Source organism: Bombina bombina, unplaced genomic scaffold (assembly GCF_027579735.1).
Source record: "Bombina bombina isolate aBomBom1 unplaced genomic scaffold, aBomBom1.pri scaffold_602, whole genome shotgun sequence".
NCBI classification, from domain to species: Eukaryota; Metazoa; Chordata; class Amphibia; order Anura; family Bombinatoridae; genus Bombina; species Bombina bombina.
The window spans coordinates 210,295-236,972 of NW_026511343.1; the positions used below are offsets into that span (position 1 = coordinate 210,295).

The window sequence follows — 26,678 nt, forward strand, 5'->3', positions numbered from 1 at the left end:
GCTGAATGGAACTTGAGAATTTAAAGATGAGCGGTATGTGAAATCTACTGAATAAAACCAGTTACTCAGGTTTATATTATACAGAGGTGTGTTGGTACATTGCAATAAAATCTGCTATAGACACTATGAAAAACTTTATTTGTTTTTTCTTCATCTTTTATTTTACTTTTTAATTTGTCAAGCTTAATATTTCAGCTCTTATTAAACAAGGGGTAAGAGCAATATACTTAATTAGAGCTCTAAACTAAATTATGAAAATAAAGAAAAACCATAGAAAAATGTTATAGTATAACTAAAGCACATGAAGGTGGCGTCGCCCAGTATGTCCCCTACGTTTTGGACCTCGCGTTCTATAGTTTCCTGTAGCATGTTATTGTTTTAAGAAATTGTAACAGCTTTTAATAAATATAAATCTAGATATTGTATTAAATAAGATGTCAAGGCCTTACAGCTCATTTCCAAAGGGCTGTCCTTAGCAGTTTAGCGGATAGAGTTTAAGCCAGTTTCTAATTTCTGAATGTGTAGTCTAGGGTGAGTAGGTGACCCATAGTATTTTACCTATGGGTAGTTTGGAAATTGTGAGGGAAACCTAAACAAAGGCCTCCTTGGTGATTTGGCTGCTTACACCAGTTGCCCTGGAGATTGTTGGATAGGACAGTTTCAGTTACAGTCAAGCATGGTGACTTGAAGTATTTTGTAAACTCTTTAGGTATCTTTAGAATATAGAAAGTTTTGAACCTGAGTACACATTCATTTTGCTGGTCAAGATGGAGGCAATTTGTTTGGGGAACCTGTTCAGGTACCTTAAATGCACATCTAAATGATACATTTATTTTACACAGGTAGAGCTGGCATTCTATATACTTTAGGTTCCAGTCATTTGTTCAATGCTCCAATTGTTGTATATCACTTTTTCTACCCCCCCCCCCCCCTGGAATCAGCCAACAGACATTACTTTCCCCTGTAGCCCTTGGCTGATATCTCTGATAAATATGTTAAAAATAACAGGCCCCAGAACATATATACATAAGTATATATACTGTGAAACCCTTTCTACTCAAATACCTGAAGACAAGAAAAATACATTTTATTTAATATTAATATGAATTATGGTTTTTACTGTAAATATTTTACTTAGATATATTACTTTACTTAGAAAGAAATGTTTGTTGTATTTCAAAATATGTATTTCTATTTATATCTGTATACATGTCTATACCTGTATATATTCATATAGATATAGGTATAGATATATGTAGAAATAAATATTTATAGCTAAAAAGTACCTTTTATCTTATGTTAAGAAGAGAGGAATGTAAAATACTTATTACTCACTTCGGGTTAGTGGTGTAGGTCTAACATGGTGTCACGCTAGCGTACGAGCGATAAGTGTAAGTTTTTTTTAAAGGGACAGTCTACACTAAAATTGTTATTGTTTAAAAAGATAGATAACGCCTTTACTACCCATTCCCCAGCTTTGCCCAACCAACATTAATATATTACTTTTCTTTATAACATTTAAACCTCTAAATTTCTGCCTGTTTCTAAACCACTATAGACAGCCTTTTATCACATGCTTTTTTATTTGCTTTTCAAAACAGCAGACTGCTAGTTCATGTGGACCATATAGATAACATTGTGTTAATCCCCGAGGAGTTATTTAAGATTTAGCACAACACAATACTAAATGCAAGTCAATAGATAATAAATAGTCACAGTCATGTGATCAGGGGGCTGTCAGATGATGCTTAGATACAAGGTAATCACAAAGGTAATAAGTATATTAATATAACCGTGTTGGTTGTGCAAAACTGTTGAATTGGTAATAAAGGGATTATCTATCTTTTAAAACAATAAAAAATTATATTGTAGACTGTCCCTTTAAGTTGCGCTCTCCATTTAAGTCTATAGGGATAAGAAGTTCGGTAGCGATATCCGAAGTCCTGAAATTAGCAAAACAATTTACAAACCATTTACTTTCAATATATAATACTCGCACTAACCCGCACTCTTTAAAAGTTTACTTCTGACAGTGTTTGCGCACAAGCGACAGCGCTAAATAGCAGGCCACTTTTCTTTATACCCCTCTTTTTTTTACCATTCATTGGTAGGTCTTTTGTCTCCCTCAGCCAATTCCTTCTGTCAGTTAAGAATTGATTATGGGAATAAGCTCCCTGCATATAGCTTATTTGACATGCATGTACAGTAAGATGCAGGGACATTATGTGTAGTCTCACTGGCACTCACTATAGTTATTGGCCTAGTCATTTTCAACAAAAACATTTTTCCATATTCATCTATTTCTTATTTATTGTCAATGGTGGTTTTTAATTTGGAATACTAAAGAAATGTTATGAAAGGGACACTGAACCCAATTTTTTTTCTTTCGTGATTCAGATAGAACATGACATTTTAAGCAACTTTCTAATTTACTCCTATTATCAATTTTTTTTCATTGTCTTGGTATCTTTATTTGAAATGCAAGAATTTAAGTTTAGATGTCGGTCCATTTTTGGTGAACAACCTGGGTTGTTCTTGCTGATTGGTGGATAAATTCATCCACCAATAAAAAAGTGCTGTCCAGAGTACTGAACCAAACAAAAAGCTTAGATGCCTTCTTTTTTCAAATAAAGATAGCAAGAGAACGAAAAATGTTTTATAATAGGAGTAAATTAGAAAGTTGCTTAAAATGGCATGCTCTATCTGAATCACTAAAGAAAAAAATTGGGTTCAGTGTCCCTTTAAGCATGAGAACAGATAATACCACTATTCATGCACATTTTCTTTCATGCTTAAAGGGACATAAAACACTTTTTTTATTTCATGATTTAGAAAGAAGATACAACTTTACAATTGACTTCTATTATCTAATTTGCTTCATTCTCTTGATATCCTTTGGTGAAAAGCATGTCTAAATAGGCTCAGTAGCTGCTGATTGCACATAGATGCCTAGTGTGATTGGCTCACCCATGTGCATTGCTATTCCTTCAACAAAGGATGTCTAAAGAACGAAGCAAATTAGATAATAGAAGTAAATTGGAATGTTGTTTAAAATTGTATTTTCCATCTGAATCATGAAAGAAAAATGTGGGTTTCATGTCCCTTTAACAACAGCTTTAAATAAATATTTATTTGCAGTTAAGTAGTTGTCATAAATATTGTTTTGATGCTTCTTTTCCCTTTAAATATTGTACATTACCTCCATTCTGAATATTAATCCTTTTAGGACTATTAGGCCACACATAAAATAACTTGAATATGGCCCTTTGCAAGAAGCTGGCTGGTTTTCATTCTGTGCTGAAATGCTTAGCTGCCATTACTCACAAGGACTGATCCACTATCCACTATTCGGATTCAAAGATACTGATCAGAAGCTTTGATACTTTTTGCTATAATCTCAATGTTGAATTATAGAGCTGGAGAAAGAGTTTCTGTTAGTCCTGTGTGATTATACTTTCAGTATTTTTGCTTATTTGATTTTCAGTCAGAATGCATTGGCTGCTTGTCAAGCGTTTTACATTATTTCAACAGACAACTTAATGCTCCTGTCTACTTTTAATCACATTTGTATTACTTAAAATAGATTTGGAAATGTCTTCCTGAATAAAAGGAAAAATAAATGTCAATATATCATGTTTTTGTGGTCAAGGTTACTTGTGCTTCAGAGAAGATATAAATAATATCATTTTTTTCCTGACATTTATTAAAACCCTTAAAGGGACAGGAAACCTCATAATTTTGTATTTCATGATTTGAAAAGAACATTCAATTTTAAACAACTTTCCAATGTACTTCCATTATAAAATTGGCTTTGTTATCTTGTTATCCTTTGATTAAGAAACAGCATTGCACTACTGGCCGCTAGCTGAAGACATCTAGTTAGCCAATCACAAGACACAAATGTGTGCTGGCACCAATTAGCAGTGGCTAGTGTAGGATATGTGAGTATTCTTTTTCAACCAGGGATGCCAAAAGAACAAAGCACATTTGATAATAGAAGTGAATTTAAAAGTGTCTTAAAATTACATTCTCTATCAGAATTATGCAAGTTTAGTTTTGACTTTCCTATCCCTTTAATATATTTGTATGTTTCTAATATATCACCCCACTAGTCTCTTCTAAAAGTCATACATTTTTAGTTTAAACAAAATCACATAATATCCCATATTTGACTTATGTTCTGGGAGCTGCCGGTCGGTCTTGATTTGGAATAAAAGTATTGTAATTCCAGAGCCACTCACCAGTTTCCTATTTTATCTGCTTACATATGAAATTCTTAATAGCATTTGTCCCTAGTGCATTGTGGGTAGACTTTAGTCTTACTTCCAGACTTAGATCTGACTACCAAATACTATAGAATACAGAGAAAGTAAATTGGTGCCAGGGCCAGACTGGAAATAAAAAGCAGCCCTGGAAAAATATGAAGACAGTTGAGTCGGTAGAATGCACATGCCTCATTTTTCTCAAAGGGGACTACTGGGACACTCCTTCCCAATAGTTTTTTCAGAATTAAATTATATTACTTTGTATTAAATAAAAATGTAAGATTGATGTTATATAGCAACCCTACAACGCAATTACATCTATTAATCACCCCTTTAAATTGTAGCTTTCCAACCCCAGCTGCTGCAGCCCAATCCAAATCCGGCCCTGGTTGGTACATGTTCAATAGTTTTTAGTTTTTTTTCTTAATGCATGGAGACCACTAAGTATGTTAAGTGTCATCTCAGTATATAGCAGTTGTACATAGGTCCCCCAAAGTGTATGAGGACTGCTGCTGTAGATTTGATGCAAATCTATTTGTGAATCCTTTGTTTACTGACTCAATATTGGTGGTTCTAGACATTTTCTTCTTTGGAATGTTTTTCGAATCCATCTAATTCTTGAATTACTTTTTATATGTTGAACACCAATTTAAAAATGTAAATATATGAATAAAATGTATATGTTGGCAATATCAATGTGTGTCACTAAAACAATTCAAGATTAAGAGGGTGTTAAAGTATATAACTAATTTTTGCACTGATAGGAATGAAGTGCAGCAATTTTTTATATGTTATCTGGCCCTCCTATTCTGGAGACTTACCAATGGCTTACACCTTGTAGTAAACCTTCCATATTTACTTGCGATCATCCAATGCAGTTTTATCCTATGGTCGTCCCAGGCCTTTGGTGTTGCTGAGTTCACCAGTGCAATCCGTCTTTAAACAGTGTACCAAATTGTTGATTTGACCACTGTTTCTGCTATCTCTCTAATGGGTTTGTTTTATTTTGTTTCAGCCTTGCAATGGCCTTTACTTGCATTGACATCTTTTTGTACCGCATATTGAGAGTTCATAGCAACAGATTACAAATGCAAATTCCACATTTGGAATCAACCCCCATACCTTTAACTGTTAATTATGCAATTCTAGTTTAGCGGTCCATTAATGAAATAATGAGGAATCAGCCAACACCAGGCCACAAAACTGCTTCTTAATCAATCGTCCAGTTCTTTTGAATCCCTTGACAAGGAGGGGACTACATATAAGAAGTGCTGTAATTTTGTAAACTATTCACCCAATTTGGATGTAAATACCCACATTGAAGTTGACCATCTTTACTTGAACCTTGCTTAAAATTACATGCTCTATCTGAATCATAAAAGAAAAAAATTGGGTTTAGTATCCCTTTAATACACAAAGCAATAATCAATTTCAACAAAATGCTCCTTTAAAAGAATAAATACAGCTGGTACTGGCAACAAGCTGTTGCTTTGAGATATATTGCTGTAAGGCTTATAGCACGGTAAGGGTGTTCACATAATTTCTAGTTGATTTCTAAACAAGGATTATCAGGACAATGTGACTGATAACAACATTGGTAAAGTAAGGAGAGTGGACAGAAAAGACCAAGGATTAGAGGCAGATTTCTAATTTTCAGAGTACATATTGTCATAATGCATTCATTATTTATTTAATTTATGAAGCAACAATATGTTACACTTTGGGTAAATTACATATATGGGGCAATAACAATACATTATATATAGACTACAAGTGGAGCGGTAAAGTAAGCATGTGTGCGATATTGCAATATTGCGCTTGCGTTAACTTGTGCTTATGTTATAAGTTGAAAGTAAATGTGCACCGCCAAACCCATTCTAAATTTGTGTTTGCCGGCTTACCGTGACCGAAGAACTTGTGTAAAGAGTTAGTTAGAGAGTTACTCTCATATTTATACTATCTTACAAAAATGATTTATATAAATATTAATAAAAAAGTTATAAGGGTTCAAAGGTATGTGACAAGGTGTTTGAATTGAAAGCTATAATATTTATATTTTTATATATATATATATATATATATATATATATATATATATATATATATATATATGTAGATAGAGAGCACTCTCACTTTCCAACTTAATGCCAGGGTGCCAGCAGATGAATATGCACAGGAAAGGAAGGCACTCACTGGTCTTTTTCTTCAAATTAACTTTAATAATCGTGACGTTTCGGGGGGACACTCATCTGAGGAAGGGGAGTGTGTCCCCGAAACGTCACGATTATTAAAGTTAATTTGAAGAAAAAGACCAGTGAGTGCCTTCTTTACTGTGTATATATATATATATATATATATATATATATATATATATATATATACACACAAACACACACACACGTGTGTGTGTGTGTGTGTCTAAATAAGTGTATGTGAGGGTATATAGGCTGAAACTGAATAAGAAAACAACATGACTGTCTGCACATGCCAGATGCACACTCCCTGGGTGTAAAGTCTCTTTACAGTGGGGTGTAAATACTTAAAAAATCTTGAGAAAAAAAGTGTTGATGGATTTACTCTCACTCCTTCATCCTTCTTACCAACATTTTTTAGTGCCCTTTTTTTTCTAAAGCCCCACATCCCCTCACTTTAACCCCTTATAACTGCTTTGTTCAGTTATTAAAAAATAAATAAAGATGCTACAATGTTTTATTTTAATAAAATAACCTTACACTTTATTTGGGGGACATTTTTTTAATTAACCAGAGGTCGCAGTAGCTGGTTAATTAAACGTGCACCCGTCAACGGGCAAATTTGCCTGTTTACGGGCACATGTTAAATTAGTGCTCCACTTGTAATCTAGCCCTTTATTAGTTGTTTAAATATTGAAAAAAAATAAGGGTAAAGTTAATGTCTATAAACAGTGGGCGCCGTCATATTGTAACTTGGGTTACCTTTTCTGATGAGGCCAATTAGAAATGGTTATAGATGGCTTATTAGAATGTGCAACCAATGACTTTGTAGAATATAGCTGTGTCTGCACTTCCATGTTTAACATGAATTGGAAATCCCACAACATTCAGAATCAAATTACAGGAAAGGAGAATAAAATAAGTAATGGAAGTATATTGCAAAGTTGTTTTATTACATATAATTAAACATTTTATAATAATATCTTGATGTGTTTAATGCCCCTTTAAATGACAATTATTTTATACAAAGGGCCAGATTACGAGTGGAGCGCTAACAATTATGCGCATGCGAAAAGGGTCGCTGTTTGTGCTCGTATTACAAAATTTAATATAAACGCGATCACTTGAACGCATTTAAAATTAACGCGCTTAGGGATAGCATGTCCTCAGAGCTCTGGTTTACTTTTTCGCTAAACAAAAAAGTAAAAGTTACAATCATAATAAAAAGTATTTTTTTTAAATGCACAAAAAAAGTTATAAGGGCTCAAAGATATGAGGTCTCAGGAGTTAGAAAAAAAGACAGGCAAAGGACTTTAACATAGAGATACATATATACATATATATATCTAAATATGTGTATGTATATGTATATATGTATATATGTGTGTATATATATATATATATATATCTAAATATGTGTATGTATATGTATATATGTATATATGTGTGTATATATATATATATATATGTATGTCTAAATATGTGTATGTATATATGTATATATGTGTGTATATATATATATATATATGTCTAAATATGTGTATGTATATGTATATATGTGTGTATATATATATATATATATATATATATATATATATATGTCTAAATATGTGTATGTATATGTATATATGTATATATGTGTGTATATATATATATATATATATATATATACAGATATATATATATATATATATATATATATACACACATTCCAATTAAAATCAGGACATGATGTGGATCCTGTCGGATTTCCAAATAAAGTAGGCACACAGAATTCTTTGTAAACACCTTTTACTCCATAACGTTTCGGCTCTACACAAGCAAGCTTACACTATACATCAAATGCACCCTTATATATACCCCTAAGTGTTACCTACATCATGTCTCAGACCCGGGTTAACATAATTAAACATGGCTGCATCTCTATGCATGGCCGGCATAGCTATGTCATCAAAGTGCTGCCGTAGTTATGGTGACTGTGACTAACATTCCTGAAGCAATACACCCGACTCTGTTCGTGTGCAAAAGAAGCATCATCTCATTTAGCAGGAGAATATGCGTCATCACCAATGGCCGTAACCATGACTACATGGCAAACTGATAAATAGATCGTAGTACAAATGATATTGGTGTCACATCAGTCTCTAGACATGCACTTACTATATACAAAATAAAACAAAACACTCATTATAGCATATAACTTTGAGATAACTGTTCTATGTTGCAATCACATGCACATTATTGCCATGGTCTATATACCCTACATACGTTGAATAAAACAACTTGTGTACAGATAAACTGACAACAAATCTAAGGGCAAAGAGAATAAAAAATGTATTTCAAAGGATATGGTAGAAATTTCTTATTTATGAAGAGGAGAGATCCACCGTCTATTTAAAGAAACAGCTGTAGTCGATCATTTTATTTAGTCCTTTAGGCATCAGTGTATCCAGAATGTGTATCCATTTAGACTCACAACGCAAAAGGGCTTTCCCCCAGTCACTACCTCTTTTAGCCTTGGGGACATGATCAATTAGAATTGTCTTTACACTATGGCCTGCCTGCTGGAAATGCCGTGCCACAGGTTGATAAGACTCTCCTTTGTCTATCACTTGGCGAATAGCAGACCTGTGATTGGCAAGTCTTTTTCTGAATGTAGTTATAGTTTTGCCCATGTAATACAAGAAACATGGGCAAATAATAACGTAAACTACATATTCTGATGTACAGGTAAGGCAATAGCATATTGTAAACATGTTGTTTGCACAAGGCTGTTGGATATTGGATGGTGTGTGCTGATCTTTCTCTATATGTGTATATATATATATTTATTTATATATATATTTTTTGTGTTTACATATGTATTTATGTATTTATATGTATATATATATATATATATATATATATATATATTTACAGTCACATATACACATATAAACACATAAATACAAACATATATAGACAAATATATTAGTGGAGCCTTTGTAGTCAAGTAGATGAAAACATGAAAAAACATATTTATGCAATATTCATATTTAATAAAGTGGTATTCTGTGTATTTATTTAAATATTTCACAATGCACATAGCAGAATATGTTCTATGCATTTATAAATAGATATTCCTTCATATATAATCATGTAAAGATAAATATTGTACCAAAATACCATCAGATATATGTAGAAATATGTATTTATGAATAAACAGAACATATTTTGCTATGTGAAAAACAGTGGAATGTGAAATATTCATATTTTCATGTCGGGTTAACTCACTTGAAAATATGGGATCGGATTTGCGCACATTGACTTTTATGGGTGAATACGTTAACATGATCGCGATATTCAAAGTAAGGCTTTTTGCACGCATGGGTTTATCGTGCAAGCAAAAACTTTTTGCTTTTAAAACAAGTTCTACCCGACGAGCAAAAAAAACTTACTTCTAGAGGAAATAAATACTGCTCCACTTGTAATCTGGCCCAAATTGTGCAAGGGATAAATAAACAAATTACTGCAAAGATACTTCGACATTATAAAAAGGGTTACAATGTAAGGACATTATAAAAAGGGTTACAATGTAATGACATTATAAAAAGGGTTACAATGTAAGGACATTATAAAAAGGGTTACAATGTAAGGACATTATAAAAAGGGTTACAATGTAAGGACATTATAAAAAGGGTTACAATGTAAGGACATTATAAAAAGGGTTACAATGTAAGGACATTATAAAAAGGGTTACAATGTAATGACATTATAAAAAGGGTTACAATGTAAGGACATTATAAAAAGGGTTACAATGTAATGACATTATAAAAAGGGTTACAATGTAAGGACATTATAAAAAGGGTTACAATGTAATGACATTATAAAAAGGGTTACAATGTAATGACATTATAAAAAGGGTTACAATGTAAGGACATTATAAAAAGGGTTACAATGTAAGGACATTATAAAAAGGGTTACAATGTAAGGACATTATAAAAAGGGTTACAATGTAAGGACATTATAAAAAGGGTTACAATGTAAGGACATTATAAAAAGGGTTACAATGTAAGGACATTATAAAAAGGGTTACAATGTAAGGACATTATAAAAAGGGTTACAATGTAAGGACATTATAAAAAGGGTTACAATGTAAGGACATTATAAAAAGGGTTACAATGTAATGACATTATAAAAAGGGTTACAATGTAAGGACATTATAAAAAGGGTTACAATGTAAGGACATTATAAAAAGGGTTACAATGTAAGGACATTATAAAAAGGGTTACAATGTAATGACATTATAAAAAGGGTTACAATGTAAGGACATTATAAAAAGGGTTACAATGTAATGACATTATAAAAAGGGTTACAATGTAATGACATTATAAAAAGGGTTACAATGTAATGACATTATAAAAAGGGTTACAATGTAAGGACATTATAAAAAGGGTTACAATGTAAGGACATTATAAAAAGGGTTACAATGTAATGACATTATAAAAAGGGTTACAATGTAATGACATTATAAAAAGGGTTACAATGTAATGACATTATAAAAAGGGTTACAATGTAATGACATTATAAAAAGGGTTACAATGTAAGGACATTATAAAAAGGGTTACAATGTAATGACATTATAAAAAGGGTTACAATGTAAGGACATTATAAAAAGGGTTACAATGTAAGGACATTATAAAAAGGGTTACAATGTAAGGACATTATAAAAAGGGTTACAATGTAAGGACATTATAAAAAGGGTTACAATGTAAGTAAACCAGTACCTGAGTTGTACTGAAACTTGTAACTAACAGTAACCTTTCAGCAACAAACTTGAAAGATAGACTAACAGCAAGGTACTGTACATTAAAAAAATGAACATAAAAATTAGAATAATTAATTGTTGAAATATCAAACATTATTCTACAGATGTTGCATATCTAATGCTTGTAAAAAAAAAAGGTGTTTTGCTTAAAAAAAAAAAAGTTAAATACTTTGTATCACATGCAAAAAGGAACAATGTCATTTATTTATTATAGCGTTAATATGTGTCAAAGTACATAGGGTTATCTCTAGAAATGTATAGGTGACATTGGATCACCACAATGAGAATACAGGTATACCCCGCTCATACAGCGGGTTAGGGACCGGAGCCCCGCTGTAAAGTGAAAACCGCCTTAAAGTGAAACAAGGCAGTTTTAGCTTTTTATTCACTTGCCAGTGTGTTTAAAAATGTTTGAACTAACATATATTAGGGGTGCAGTAGTGCTACGTTTAGTTTAACACTAGCACAGCACAGTATTCAATTAGGATTCAATAAATACTGTACCTGTAAAATAGTGACAATTACTGTAGTAACATTTGCCAGACTATAGCACTGAGACACAGATTGCACTGTAATGCTGTAAACAGAGTGAACTAAGCATAACAAAATGGTGACAGTCACTTTTCTTGCAATCTCACAATGATTGCAGCACTGTTTCAAAATCCTTGGAGGCTAAACTTCAGCTCCACAGAGCGCTGTATTAGCGAATCGCTGTAAAGTGAAGCGCTGTAAAGTGAGGTATACCTGTATTAAGCATGATTTAAAAATGATACATCATCAGCTTCTTTCAATTTATAATATGCAGAAATTGAAAAAACTACATCTTATTGATAGAAATGAATAAATAATTATTATACCCAGGCATATTAAAATGCATTATAAATTACAGTAAATTTAGAAACCAAATGTTTTAAATAAATGATTTAATGATTTTTTTTTTTTTTTTTATTGAGGGAAATTTTCGGCATACAGGCAAAACAGTGAGGCATTACACAGTTATATAGAAAGAAAAGAAATAAAAAGAAAAGTAGCACTAGCAAGGTATATCTATACAAAATACATAGTTAACTACAAAGCTTGAGGTTGATAATATCAATTATGCCCCTAAGTGACATAAGTTATAAATGCCTATAATAATCAAAGACTTCTTTACCAAGAGAAGAGGCCGCTTTTGGACCCCAGTCTGTAGAGGAATAAATGATATTTACAGAAGCCTGCCTTATATAGTAGAGACCACTCATGGGTCTCTTTATATTCACCTCATAATTTTCAGTTTTATAATGCGACACCTGTTAACTGTAAAGCTGACACAATAAACAAGGTATAAACCCTTATTATACATATAGAAAATAAAAGGAGTATAGTTGAAAAGAAAAAAAAAACGCTTACTGTAATCATAAAACGTAACTGTTGTTCTAACGATCCCCACCATTGTATGAATGAAGAGGGGAGGAGTCAGGTTGGAAACAGACAGACCCTAAAAACAAGACGCCATGCTAGTATTTCTTAATAGCCAATTATGAGTCACTACCCTAAGACGATGTATCTTTCCTTATGACATGAAATAATTAAAACTAAATAGCCAAACAATGGTACTAGAAAAATGGTCTGCATGTTATGCCCTCTTTGACATATGATACTGTACATGAGCACTGCAAGGAAAAACATACTGAATATGGCGCACATTCTTATGATACAGTTGGCAAGTGATATTGACTTATATCCCATTGACAAGAGATGTAACTACAGGTCTGAAGATCCCCTTTAATGCATATATAAGAAGAAGGGTTATATTGATAATGAAGGGGCTAATGCGTCCAAATGGTATGCAACTGTGGTTAGGCCATACTGGATACCTAAATGAGAATGCTAGGATATAGGCAGTACAATATGACACTACCTCCTGAGGGTATTCAGCTCTCAAGCCTGGACAAGGTAGCATATGTGTAAGTTCCAGCATAACTCAGCGTAAGGATACATTTGCAGGACCAGCCTACATTAAAGGCCATTGAGAGAAAATTTCCCAGCGCAATATAAAGGGGGTTGTAGTCTTAAAGTAAAATTAAAAAAACCTGAAGAATGCATAAATATATAGAACACAATGTAACCCCAGAATCATAGAATATGAGCAATACAAGCATTCACCATTGTTTAGCACCAAACTATGCTTACTTATGAAAAAAAACTATATGAGCAGTAATGAACAATAACCTAGAGTCCATGCAATAAGATCCATCAGTCTTATTTATGTAGGGAGCAAAAAGACACTGCTGGAAGTGGTAATGGGCCTGAAAGTCATCACACTCTTGGCTCCTCAGTCAGTACGATCTACCCTAGTGTTCAGTTAGTGGCTGACTGCCCTACTCACTCACCCTCAAGTCACCCCTCGAGCCTGAGAGGGGAACAATGCTCCTGGGTCCCAAACAACACGGTAATGCATATATAATGATGTCCTAATCGGCAATCCATGAGCTCCATCACAGGGAAGTATGTGTGGCTGCAGTGCGACTGAAGGGAGGCATTTAGCCTGTAACATGGGAATCGCACCAGAGCTGCTCTGCTTTTGTACTGGAAGCAGTTGCCTGTTGCGTTCCATAGTTTCTCGCACTTGCGGTCTCTTCAATTGCGGTTCTAGAAAGGCTCCAACTTGCACTTGCAGCATGGTGGTAGATTTTATCGGAACAGCCGCTGTCATTATTCTCAACCCTGGGTCAATCTGTTGTGCTGCTCCCGTAGATTCAGGCGATCCGCTTACATATGATGTACTGGAGGCAGGGGCTGAGCGCCGGGGCCCCAAGGCACCAGCCTCCCCTCTTTCCATCTCACAAACTGTAGGTAGGGTAAGAGTACATGATAGATTAGCACTACCGAGACCAAATGCCATTGTAAGCTGAGTTTCCAGGGCGGCATGATGGTTTTGGAGCAAACTGCGCAACTCCCCCAGGAAGCTCGAGGGGATCTGCATAGCGGGTATATAGGAGAGTGCCATAAGCAAGGGTAAAACACACAGTGGTTCTCTGGAAAGATATTGTGCCTTGTAGAGGAGGAAATATGCAGCGATTTGCGGGATTCGCTGCTTCTTAACGACAGAGACAGATTAATGTCCTGCCGGGGGGATAGTGAGATGGTGGGCCGCAACCCTTGAATCGTTCCGGTGTGCTGGGTATTATCTCTGTGCCACAGATAATAGCATGGTGTGAACAGGCTCCCTTTCTTGTGTATCCAAGATCCCAAAAAAATATGCAATAAAGTGGTAAAAAAGGGATTTTACTTATTCTGGTGTAGAAAGTTGCAGGAGCTGATGAATTTGCAGCCTGTCATGGCCGCTACCCGGAAGTTCCCCTGATTTAATGATTTTTTTCTTTACAGAATGTTAATGTAAACAACTAGATTGACCTGGTATGGATTAATGATATAAATAAATTTATTTTAATTGCCAGCATTTAAGTACTCCATCAGTCTTAAGTTGAAAATAAATGAACCTATACATATTTTTAGGGTTTTTAGTATTAACAAAAGGGTAGAATTTCTGAATACTTTGAGAATAATAATATCCAGAGAGTAAATATAAGAAAAATAATTGTTATTATAATTATTACTACTAATATTGTTACTACTACCACTATAATTATTATTGTTTTCTTTATTTGTAATGCAAGAAAGGATTCTGGAGCGCTGTGCAGTTTTTATGTCGTAGAATTAAATACATAGGGCTGATGATTAATGCAATAGTAACCAATTAAAAGGACAATTAAGTAAAAAATTAACTTTCATGATTTAAAATAGAGCATGCAATCTTAAACAACTTTGCAATTTGCTTCTATGATCGAATTGTACCTATTTATCTTGATATCCTTTGTTGAAAAGCTTACCTAGGTAGGGGCTGGGACCTAGCTGCTAATTGGGGGCTGCACATATATGCCTCTTATCATTGGCTTACCAATGTGTTCAGCTAGCTCCCAGTAGTGCATTCCTGGTCCTTCAATAAAGGTTATCAAGAGAATGAGGCAATTTTGATAATAGAAGTAAATTGAAAAGTTTTTAAAAAAAGTATGCTCTGTCTGAATCATGAGAAAAATTGAGTTTCATGTACCTTTAATAGTATACCTAGGTATTTTCAGGAGCAGCAATGCACTTCTGGGAGATCGATGGTGATTGGTGAATACACATACATGCCTCTTGTCATTGGCTCGGTGTTCAGCTAACTCTTCGTAGTGCATTGTACTCCATAGACTACTCTTTAACAAAGAATGCCAAAAGAATAAAGTAATGTTGATAATAGAAGTTAATTATATCAATGACTCCAGACTAGTCATCAGAAACCATCCTGAAGTATGCCCACAGGCCGAATTATTTAAATGAGATTACTCTAGAGGCATTCAGTGGCTGCTCATGCGTGTGAAGTAATCAGTGAGGTTATCTGCTAATCATTCTCAAGTCATTATATAGAATGTTTTACCTTAGCTGATGAATTTACAAATCTGATGATGTCTGACGATGTGCAACTGACTAAAGTAGTTTGTTGAACATCAAATGACTCCAGGATGGTCTCTAAATCAATTCTGTTTGTCTTGTGTGCTTTTAGATTAAACCAATTGTAAGATTAATATGAAGGGTGAAAGGTATGTAGTTCATTGGTTTCTATAGGAGAAAGTTCACAACTCACAGTGAGGTTATAGCCTTTATTAAGAGTATTCATTTTGCCTATGAAGTGATGTCTGGTGAGTATGAGTTTTATTGCATGTGACCCACTGGCAAGCTTTGGTTATGCATACTGACAGTACAAATGAAATGTATTAGTAGAAAGAAATGGGACTACAGTTCTACATGACATTTGAGACTAAAGAGCTGCAAGACAGGATTTCCTTTTTTTTCTTTTTTATGTGACTTGCATTGATCATGAATTGAAAGTGCATGCTTTTTAAACTTCTTTGTGTGATCAGAATGTGTTAGACATAATTTATCTAGTTGTATAATTATATGATTTTTATTATTTAAATGCACAAACATATCCTTAGTTCTCATTATTTATTTCATAAAGGCTCTAAATTTCTCATAAACATGTAACATAAATATATTGTCATTATATAGCACATCTGTGATGGTCTGTTCTTTGAGAGCAACATTTTAAGGCTTCAGACCTAGGTTTTCAAGCAAATAAATAATTAAAGGGCCATAATACCCAAATGTTTAAACACTTGAAAGTGATGCAGCATAGCTGTAAAAAGCTGACTAGAAAATATCTCCTGAACATCTCTATGTAAAAAAGAAAGATATTTTACCTCAAAAGTTCCTCAGTACCCACCTCCCATTGTAAAGGATTTCTAAGCAGCATTTTAGTGTGTCTGTCCTGGGACAGCTTAGGGGATGAGCCTCGTGAACTCTCATATTATTTCACCAATCAGGTAAAGGAAGCTTACTATGAAATCTCATGAGAGTTAAGTCAAATCTCATGAGATCACAGTAAGAGTTCATGACCTCAGCACTGCTGATGCTGATTGGCTGCTGTTCATTTCTTCATTTTTTTTTTTATTTTTACCTGCAGCTGGGAGCAGGTGAATTAATATACTTTTATCCTCTGTGGTTATCTTGTATCTAAGCCTCTGCAAACTGCCCCTTTATTTCAGCTCTTTTGACAGACTTGCAGTCTAGCCAATCAGTGCCTGCTCCCAGATAACTTCACGTGCACGAGCACATTGTTATCTATATGAAATACGTGAACTAACACCCTCTAGTGGTGAAAAACTGTTAAAATGCATTCTGAAGAGAGGTGGGTTTCAAGGTCTAAGAAATTAGCATATGAACCTCCTAGGTTAAGCTTTCAACTAAGAATTCCAAGAGAACAAAGCAAAATTGGTGATAAAAGTAAATTGGAAATTTTTTAAAATGACATGCTCTATCTGAATCATGACAGTTTATTTTGGCCTAGACTGTCCCTTTAAAGGACCAGTCAACACATTAGATTTGCATAATCAACAAATGCAAGATAACAAGACAATGCAATAGCACTTAGTCTGAACACCAAATGAGTAGTAGATTTTGTTATAACAGATTTCAAAGTTATGTATATTTCCACTCCCCTTGTACCATGTGATAGCAATCAGCCAATCACAAATGTATATACGTATAGTTAGGCTTACCATAATTTTTAGAGGTGAAACTGGGACCACCTGGCGCAGTGCCAGCGGGGGTGTGGTCAGGGGTGTGGTCAGGGGCGCGGCCAAGGGCGGGGCATTTGCCGACCGGAACTAATTTTTAAGTTAAAGATAAATTTGACAGTTAAAAATAAGAAACTAAACTCTTTTTTTCAAAAAAACATTTTATTAGTCAGGAGGTAATGTAAAACAAAAAAACACTTAGTGCAACATTAAGAACTTGCAAAATCCTCCTTAGGATGTGTCTCTATGCTGCTGCACCCCATAGATAAAATGACTTAATAATCGAAAATGCAATGCAATACACTCTCCCTTTTGTTAACAGAAAAATAAAACCATAACAATAAAATCAAAGTGAAATATATCTGTTTGGTGAATTTGAGGCCCAGATGTGGTGATTCAACATATTTTTCTTGACAGGTAATATTTTATTCAATCACTAGTACTTCCATATTTTTCACTTGAAACAACTTTTCTGAGAAATTGTTTGTTTCTTTTAATTTTTTCATAAAACTCTAAACAGCTTAAAGGCAAATTTATTTTAACCATCAAAAGACCCCTGACTGTAGCTTCCAACATTTGACCCCTGTCTTCTGACCATACATTATTAATTATAGAAAACACTCGTTCAACTGGTGCAGAAGTACCAGGAAGACAAAGAATGTATTCTACTAAAGCATTAAGATTTTGTACCAATATGTTTTTTTCTTTGCAATGGACAAAAAAATCTTTCCACTTTTCTTCATAATTAAAATTTTGTATTGGCCAAATTTCTTCCCTAGAAGCCCAAAAGCTCTTAGCAATAACCACCTCATCAAATAATTGATCAATGTTTATTGCTTGCTTGCCTATCTTTTTATTTATCGTAACTGCAGACTCTTCAACAGTTGGCCAAGATATGTCTCCAGAATTTAACCAGACAAAGTCTTCTGCCTGTCCAAAGCTTTCCTTCCATAGGTCTAGGTATGAAAGACATCTTTCATAAAATCTTTCAAATTCTCCCTTCACTTTTTCAATGTTACCACCATTTTCTTCAAGTTTTCTCAGCAAAGCCTTTGCTCCTTGAGGTATAAATTCACACTGTTTCCGTTCATTGATATTTGTAATCAATGTTTGCATTTCTAGTGTGACATCTGCTGCACTGGCATTGTTCTTTTCCATGACCAAAATCACTTTGTTGAAAAGGCTAAGTTGCCCGTGTACAAACCATAAATATATTTCACCACACTCATTGTCAAAGAATTGTTTTATCAATTCTGGGCAGTGTTCTTCAGAACAAAAGTAGGATTTCAAGCCCTCAAAAATGTAAAGAATTCTTTCAACTGCTGGCAGCATTGACAAAAATCTGGTATTACCATGTTGTAATAGTTTTTTGTATTCCACTCTGACAAAGTCACAAAATTCCTTTAAATGAGTTACACGAACTGTGTATATGTGAAAATATTTAAAAATTTTGACAACAAGTGCTTCAATGTCAATTGGTAATACGTCAACAGCTGTTTGGAGACAGTTGTGCACAATGTGTGCACCACAGCCAATGCCAACAAGGTCCCTTGCTAGTTTAGCTTTTAATCGGCTAAAAACATTGTTCTTGCCTTTTCGTTTTACACCGCCAAAATTTGTGTTACAATTGTCTCCACAAAATCCAACAACTTTTTCGTTTAACCCGTATTTGTCAATAACCGAGAATAAGGCATCAGTCAAGATCTCAGCCGTCTCACCAGGAACAGTTTGCATATCTAAAAATTTGACTTGTACCCCTTGACCAGGTATATAGTATCGAATCATGAAAGGTATCATTTTTACATCTTTTCTATTTGAAGCATCCATAGAAATTGTGACAAAATTTGCCACTGCTAGGTCTTCAGTAAGTTCAGATTTGGCCATTGGTGCAATAACATTCAAAATCACTGCTTCACATTTTGTTCGTGCCAGATGAAATTTTGGCTCAAAGAATTTTGAGACCAACTTTGACGAACAGTCAGATGTCTTGAAACTCAAGTCATGGGAAACTGTGTGAAAAGCAAAGGTAGCTTCTTTAGCGGCAACGAGAAGTTCCAATTCGGTTGTTTCTGAGCTTTTAAAAAAACTATCTACTCGTGATGATGTAGCAACTGAGGCAACACTCACCTTGTGTTTTTGAGTTTGCAAATGGTTTTTAATATCAGACCTCCCTCCGTGCGACACCGAGAACACTGCAAGACAATGATCACATTTTACCCTGTCCAAAGAAAGCTTTTTTAAAAAAGGGTATTCCTGTTCTAGTTCTTTGGTAAATGTGCATGCTCTTTTCGGCATATTAAATTAGAAATTTAAAACTACAAATAAAACTACAAAATCTTTGCCAAAGTAAAGTTCAAAATTTTGTGAATGTCAACAGTCTCTTGCACATGAGCTGTGACCACTGTGCAAAGTCCTAAGTGTTCCCCCTCAGCACCTCAGCTTCTTTGTCTCTATGGTAGGCTTCACATTAGATTAAGTAGAGCTGTGGGATGCCTGAGGCTACGACCAGCAGCTCACTATCTGGTGCACTCCTGTAGAAAAGAAGGGTTAGTGAGTGGTGAGCAAAGTTCAAATGAAAGATCCTTTGCAACCACTTCATTAAAGTCTTACCTGTAAATCTCCAAGATCGTGGCTCCTGCAAACACTACACTAAACTACACTCCAAAGTGTCAAAATTATTCTGAAAAGAAAATATAAATATATATATATAAATATAAGTGGTGAGCAAAGTTCAAATGAAAGATCCTTTGCAACCACTTCATTAAAGTCTTACCTGTAAATCTCCAAGATCGTGGCTCCTGCAAACACTACACTAAACTACACTCCAAAGTGTCAAAATTATTCTGAAAAGAAAATATAAATATATATATATAAATATAAGTGGTGAGCAAAGTTCAAATGAAAGATCCTTTGCAACCACTTCATTAAAGTCTTACCTGTAAATCTCCAAGATCGTGGCTCCTGCGAACACTACACTAAACTACACGCCAAAGTGTCAAAATTATTCTGAAAAGAAAATATAAATATATATATAAATATAAGTGGTGAGCAAAGTTCAAATGAAAGATCCTTTGCAACCACTTCATTAAAGTCTTACCTGTAAATCTCCAAGATCGTGGCTCCTGCAAACACTACACTAAACTACACTCCAAAGTGTCAAAATTATTCTGAAAAGAAAATATAAATATATATATAAATATAAGTGGTGAGCAAAGTTCAAATGAAAGATCCTTTGCAACCACTTCATTAAAGTCTTACCTGTAAATCTCCAAGATCGTGGCTCCTGCAAACACTACACTAAACTACACTCCAAAGTGTCAAAATTATTCTGAAAAGAAAATATAAATATATATATAAATATAAGTGGTGAGCAAAGTTCAAATGAAAGATCCTTTGCAACCACTTCATTAAAGTCTTACCTGTAAATCTCCAAGATCGTGGCTCCTGCAAACACTACACTAAACTACACTCCAAAGTGTCAAAATTATTCTGAAAAGAAAATATAAATATATATATATAAATATAAGTGGTGAGCAAAGTTCAAATGAAAGATCCTTTGCAACCACTTCATTAAAGTCTTACCTGTAAATCTCCAAGATCGTGGCTCCTGCAAACACTACACTAAACTACACTCCAAAGTGTCAAAATTATTCTGAAAAGAAAATATAAATATATATATATAAATATAAGTGGTGAGCAAAGTTCAAATGAAAGATCCTTTGCAACCACTTCATTAAAGTCTTACCTGTATATCTCCAAGATCGTGGCTCCTACGAACACTACACTAAACTACACTCCAAAGTGTCAAAATTATTCTGAAAAGAAAATATAAATATATATATATAAATATAAGTGGTGAGCAAAGTTCAAATGAAAGATCCTTTGCAACCACTTCATTAAAGTCTTACCTGTAAATCTCCAAGATCGTGGCTCCTGCGAACACTACACTAAACTACACGCCATAGTGTCAAAATTATTCTGAAAAGAAAATATAAATATATATATAAATATAAGTGGTGAGCAAAGTTCAAATAAAAGATCCTTTGCAACCACTTCATTAAAGTCTTACCTGTAAATCTCCAAGATCGTGGCTCCTGCAAACACTACACTAAACTACACTCCAAAGTGTCAAAATTATTCTGAAAAGAAAATATAAATATATATATATAAATATAAGTGGTGAGCAAAGTTCAAATGAAAGATCCTTTGCAACCACTTCATTAAAGTCTTACCTGTAAATCTCCAAGATCGTGGCTCCTGCAAACACTACACTAAACTACACTCCAAAGTGTCAAAATTATTCTGAAAAGAAAATATAAATATATATATATAAATATAAGTGGTGAGCAAAGTTCAAATGAAAGATCCTTTGCAACCACTTCATTAAAGTCTTACCTGTAAATCTCCAAGATCGTGGCTCCTGCAAACACTACACTAAACTACACTCCAAAGTGTCAAAATTATTCTGAAAAGAAAATATAAATATATATATATAAATATAAGTGGTGAGCAAAGTTCAAATGAAAGATCCTTTGCAACCACTTCATTAAAGTCTTACCTGTAAATCTCCAAGATCGTGGCTCCTGCGAACACTACACTACACTACACTCCAAAGTGTCAAAATTATTCTGAAAAGAAAATATAAATATATATATAAATATAAGTGGTGAGCAAAGTTCAAATGAAAGATCATTTGCAACCACTTCATTAAAGTCTTACCTGTAAATCTCCAAGATTGTGGCTCCTGGCAAACACTACACTACACTACACTCCAAAGTGTCAAAATTATTCTGAAAAGAAAATATAAATATATTCATTAAATCATTACTACCAAGGTTCTCTCAGTACAAATACATGGCGAGTCTGAGTGCTGACCTCTCAAAAACCCTTCTAGTCACCAATAGCTGGGTGGAAGGATTCGGTAAAAAAACCCTTCACCTGCTGAGCAGAAGGGGAGGTGTTAAGTATAAATGGGAAAGCACCAGGTGCTTCCCTCCTATACCAATATATGTGGCTGAGGGGGTCACTTTGAAAATATAGAATAATGAAATAATAACAAGAATAAACAGGAATTAATACACAAAAATTTAGTGAACATCTCAACTAAATCAGATCTTTGCTTTCCTGGCCTTTGGAATCAATGCCTTTCCATTTTACTTGTATACCTAGATAGGCTCAGAGGTAGCAATACACAACAAGGAGCTATCTGATTGGTGGCTGCACAATATGCCTCTTGTCATTGACTTACCAGATAGCTGCTCCTTCACAAAGGATACAAAGAAAATTAAGGAAATTTAATTATAGATGTAAATTGGAAAGTTGGTAAAAATTATATGCTCTATCTGAATCATGAAAGAAAAAAAATATTTCATACCTCTTTAAATTCATGTCCAAAATCAAGGTTACCTTATAAGCACACCCTTATTAATTATTTCATGACCCAAGCAGCACACTCTTATTTAATTACCCCAGCAGCACACCCTTATTATTTAATGAACATAGCAGCACACCCTTATTATTTAATGAAAATAGCAGCACACCCTTATTATTTAATGAAAATAGCAGCACACCCTTATTATTTAATTACCCCAGCAGCACACCCTTATTTAATGAACATGACAGCAAACCATTATTATTTAATGACCCCCGCAGCAAACCATTATTATTTAAAGGGACACTGAACCCAATTTTTTTCTTTTGTGATTTAGATAGAGCATGCAATTTTAAGCAACTTTCTAATTTACTCCTATTATCAATTTTTCTTCATTCTCTTGCTATCTGTATTTGAAATAAAAGCCATCTAAGCTTTTTTGGGTTAAGAACTCTGGACAGCACTTTTTGATTGGTGGATGAATTTTTTCCACCAATCAGCAAGGACAACCCAGGTTGTTCACCAAAAATGTGCCGGCATCTAAACTTAGATTCTTGCATTTCAAATAAAGATACCAAGAGAATAAAGAAAATTTGATAATAGGAGTAAATTAGAAAGTTGCTTAAAATTTCATGCTCTATCTGAATCAAGAAAGAAAAAATTTGGGTACAGTGTCCCTTTAATGACTCCCGCAGCAAACCATTATTATTTAATGACCCCCGCAGCAAACCATTATTATTTAATGACCCCCGCAGCAAACCATTATTATTTAAATTAAATAATTGTATGCTGCTGGGGTCATTAAATAGTAAGTGTGTGCTGTTACTGTTATTATAATAGTTAATAAGATAAGTATTATTTATTTATTAGTATTATTTCAACAAGCCTGCTTTGAGCAACATTACACTCCCCAGTTGAAAAATACATAGCTTCTTGCACAGTAGCCCACACAAAAGTATTGTTCCATTGTTTGACATTGCTGAGTTACTCAAACAAAATGATTTTGTTATTTAATTATTTATTTATAAATAATTAATGATGATGACCCTAGCAGCACAATATAACCATAATAAATTATGAAGACCCCAGCAACACAATTGACACAATTAATGGATGATGACCCCAGCAGCACAATTAACACAATTAATGATGACCCCAGCAGCACAATTAACACAATTCATGATGACCCCAGCAGCACAATTAACACAATTCATGATGACCCCAGCAGCATAATTATATTGCCATTATTAATGATGATGACCCCAGCAGCACAATTATATTAACACAATTAATGATGACCCCAGCAGCACAATTATATTAACAATTAATGATGACCCCAGCAGCACAATTATATTAAAGGGACAGTCTACACCAGACTTTTTATTGTTTTAAAAGATAGATAATCCCTTTATTACCCATTCCCCAGTTTTGCATAACCAACACAGTTATATTAATGTACTTTTTACCTCTGTGATTATCTTGTATCTAAGCCTCTGCAAACTGCCCCTTTATTTCAGTTATTTTGATAGACTTGCAGTTTAGCCAATCAGTGCCTGCTCCCAGATAACTTCACGTGCACAAGCACAGTGTTATCTATATGAAACACATGAACTAACACCCTCTAGTGGTGAAAAACTGTTAAAATGCATTCTGAAAAGAGGTGGCCTTCAAGGTCTAAGAAATTAGCATATGAACCTCCTAGGTTAAACTTTCAACTAAGAATACCAAGAGAACAAAGCAAAATTGGTGATAAAAGTAAATTGGAAAATTGTTTAAAATTACATGCCCTATCTGAATCATGAAAGTTTATTTTGGCCCTTCAACATAATTAATGATGATGACCCCAGCAGCACAATTATATAAACACAATTAATGATGATGACCCCAGCAGCACAATTATATTAACATAATTAATGACCCCAGCAGCACAATTAAATTAACATAATTAATGATGATGACCCCAGCAGCACAATTATATTAACACAATTAATGATGATGATCCCAACAGCACAATTAAATTAACACAATTAATGATGATTAATGACCCCAGCAGCACAATTATATTAACATAATTAATTACATTAATTATGGTAATATAATTGTGTTGCTGAGGTCATCATCATTAATTATGTTAATTTAATTGTGCTGCTGGGGTCATCATCATCATTATGTTAATTTAATTGTGCTGCTGGGATCATCATCATTAATTATGTTAATATAATTGTGCTGCTGGGGTCATCATCATCATTAATTTAATGATGATGACCCCAGCAGCACAATTTTATATTAACATAATTAATGACCAGCAGCACAATATTACCATAAATTATAATTAATGATGATTGATCAGTGACCCCAGAAGCAATAATTATATAAATTACACAGCAAATATCATATCATAATATAAATATTATAAATAAATATAAATAAAATAATATAACTTGACTTGATTGTACATATTACAATCAACACATAGCCTAGCTGTTAGTAACTAAGTCTATACCAGTGGCAGTTTCTAACTTAGTAACTGCCACTGGTATAGACTTAGTAAGTAGTAAAAAACGACACAGATATACTTATGTTATTTTATTTAACTTATTTAAAAATTATCCTCAAGTTACCTTACCAGGCTCAAGAAGATCGGCAAGCTGCTGCAAGAATCAGATTCAAAAATGTTTTTTTTTTCTACCGCTGCACACACAGACAGTCTGACAGTCTAGTCACAGACAGTGTGCAGCCGCACGATGCTTTTTCAGAACTGGCGCCTAAAACATAGGATGAAGAAGAGGCGGAGCAGTGGAACACAAGCTATCTGTCGGATTCTGCGACCCGTCTGTTGTGGTGACGTCACGGTCGCACATTCCGACAGGCAGCAGAGAGCAGAGTGAGACACCTGTAAAAGGCAGCGCATGCGCAAAACGCTGGATGACAGTAGAACACCGGCGGCCGGGACAAAATGTAAAAACGGGTGGGACACTGGGACAGGGGCTCAAAACAGGGACAATCCCGGTAAAAACGGGACGTATGGTAAGCCTACGTATAGTCTGTGAATTCTTGCACATGCTCAGTAGGATCTGGTGGCTCAAAAATTGTAAATATAAAAGACTGTGCACATTTTTTTTAATGGAAGTAAATTGGAAAGTTGTTTAAAATTACATGCTGTATCTGAATCATGAAAATTTAATTTAACCTGAGTGTCCCTTTAATGACTTGATTATCTGGCAAGGAAATTAATATTTGGCCCTTGAGTTTATGGATTGGATTAATACAAATTCTTTTGGTGTAAAATGTAATTTTGAGTTCAATAAATCACAGAAAAATTACTTGAATGTTAGTTTAAGGTCAAAAATTGATTGATAGAAACTGAAGTATATAGGAAGCTGATTTCATGGAATGCTTTTTTTTACATGCTAATAGTTGTAGTTTTCCTCCAAAATGAGATGGGGTTTTTTCAGCAGTAGCAACAGGAAAATGTATTAGTCTCAGTATAACAAGCAGGCCAAAAACAATTAAAGTAATCCTTAAAATGAGAGTATTGGAAAAAGAATCTGTGCTTTTTTTTTTTTTTTTTCAAACAAGCTTTATTGAAATAACAAAAGATTGTACAATTGCCATGGAACTCGTCCGGCCTTAATAGATGAAACCAATAAAAGGTACAATGTTATTACCATAAGCATATATGTTGAGGAATGTCCATATTGATAAGTTCTAAAGTCCATGGTGCCACCGACAAAGGGGCCGTCATTGAAGAAAACAGTAGCTTGTAGGTTTTTTCCATTTTTGTAAAACAAAATAACAAAAGAACTGCTAAACACATAAACTATGTGAACCTTGTTACGTAATTCGTGTCTAACCAGAGGCATCTTGCAAATGAAGACTATACTT

The 26,678-nt window shown here is 34.0% G+C and overlaps 1 protein-coding gene across 1 annotated transcript in view; it reads left to right on the forward strand.

Moving 5' to 3' along the window:
- LOC128643706 (trafficking protein particle complex subunit 3-like protein) overlaps positions 1-26,678 on the forward strand; it is a 245,095-nt gene that overhangs the window by 174,455 nt on the left and 43,962 nt on the right. The gene's annotated exons all lie outside the window — the stretch shown is intronic.